Below are 1,962 nucleotides of genomic sequence, written 5' to 3' on the forward strand. Positions count from 1 at the left end.
GACAGACAGATAGATAGATAGATAGATAGATAGATAGATAGATAGATAGATAGATTTTCTTTTTCTTGAGTTCATGGACTTACAAAGGCACGTTACTCGGTTTCCATGGCATATAAGCAATCGAGATCCCAACATTCCGCTAGGGTTCAGGGTCAGCTATTTTGAGGGGCGGAATATAGTCCATACCATCGATTCTCGTCCTCAACTGGTTCTCTGTTTTCTCCATTAGAAGGAAGGAATGAAAGGTGAAGTCGACCTAGACGGGATTTGAATTCAGAATGTAAATAGCCGGAAGAAATACCGCTAAGCATTTTGTTCGACGTATTATCGATTCTGCCAGCTCGCAACCACTCTGTCTGTCTATGTATCAGGAGTTCTGGAGATATCTTGTCCACGGACAAACAAACAAACAAACAAACAAACATGACTGAAAGGAATATATCCGCCTTCGCTAAGGCGGAGGTAATAATGTAACACTAAAATATTTGAATGGCGACTTGTTCTTAAGCTATGAGGAAATCTACGATTGACGTTTCTAAATATTCTGAGAAATACACTTAGAAATATACGTTTCAATTCACTTAAATGCCAAGAAAAGGTGTAAAAACAAAAACAACCGAGAATTTTACCTGCCTTGAATTGATATTTTATCCAAAGAATCATCGATTTCATGTCCAACATAAGAAAAAATACGAAGACGAAGTGAAAAATAATAGACAATGTATATTTGGTTTATGCTCAGGAAAAATAGAAGACTTTAATTCTGCAAACCTACGCTCTTCTACAGAAAAGATAGATAGGAGAGAACAAAAATGGAGAGAAAAAACGTATCAGAATTAAACGGTCAAAGCATGCTAAAATTCTATTTTATATCGTCTACTTAAAGTCAGAAGATAATCTGTTTAACATAGCATAACAATCCTGATGATTTAGGTAAAGACTGTTTTAAAATTTCTTTGACTTAATTAAAATGTATTATGTATCACAATTATGCAATTATGCATTTGCTGGTATTTATCTTAACGAAACAGGTGTTGAATACAATTACAGTACGAAATTTATGGGAATGCTATGCTTTTCTGCGAAATATGTTGCTCTTAAAATTCCTTTTTAATCGATTTTGTACATACTTGAAAGTCAGTCCCACTTGGATTTGTTGCGATGTCGGAGTTCAACGATCTGTTATTAACTCAGCTTTTAAATACCATGAATATATATTTTTTGATGTACATGAATTCTCAATACGGATAAGATCATAAACCTAATACTATACTTTTGTTTTTCAGAGTGTTTAGTGACAACCCGAAGTCGAACATGACAATATATTGTAATCATCATTTATTTTTTTTCGCATAATTCCAATTTATTGTAAAATGACACAAAATTAATTGCTCAAGACTAACCCACCAAAGAATTTATTACAGATGTTGATGGATAACATATAAACAACCTAAGAGAGAGAGAGAGAGAAGGAGAGAGAGAGAGAGAGAGGGGAGGGAGAGAGAGGGGAGGGAGCATGCGTAATTCTAGCTAAATCGAAGCTAATGAAAATCAACACGTTTCAAATCGGCAATCAAGACTAGACCTGGGGTGAATACTGGAGCGGTTTTTCGTTGTCTTTTCCAAGAAGGTGGGATTTGAACTCAGAATGAAGAGAGACAAAAGATACACCGTAAAGCATTTCTGCTGACGCGCTGACCCGCAGAGCAACAGGAACTGAAATGTTGAGCTCAAGTACACAACATGCCGCCCGACCCGAGAATCGAAACCATGATCCAACGATTGTGCATGCAATACCTTAACCACTAGGCCACGCGGCTTTACACAATCAGCTGTATATTATCTTAAATTTTCTTGTAAAAAAAAATGGATAAATATTTGCCATGAACCAAAAAAATCAATAAAGAAGCCCTCTCCCGCATTCAAATTTGAAATTGCCTCTGACAAAGTTCCTAAAAAATG

The sequence above is a fragment of the Octopus bimaculoides genome, chromosome 6 (genome assembly GCF_001194135.2).
Source record: "Octopus bimaculoides isolate UCB-OBI-ISO-001 chromosome 6, ASM119413v2, whole genome shotgun sequence".
NCBI classification, from domain to species: Eukaryota; Metazoa; Mollusca; class Cephalopoda; order Octopoda; family Octopodidae; genus Octopus; species Octopus bimaculoides.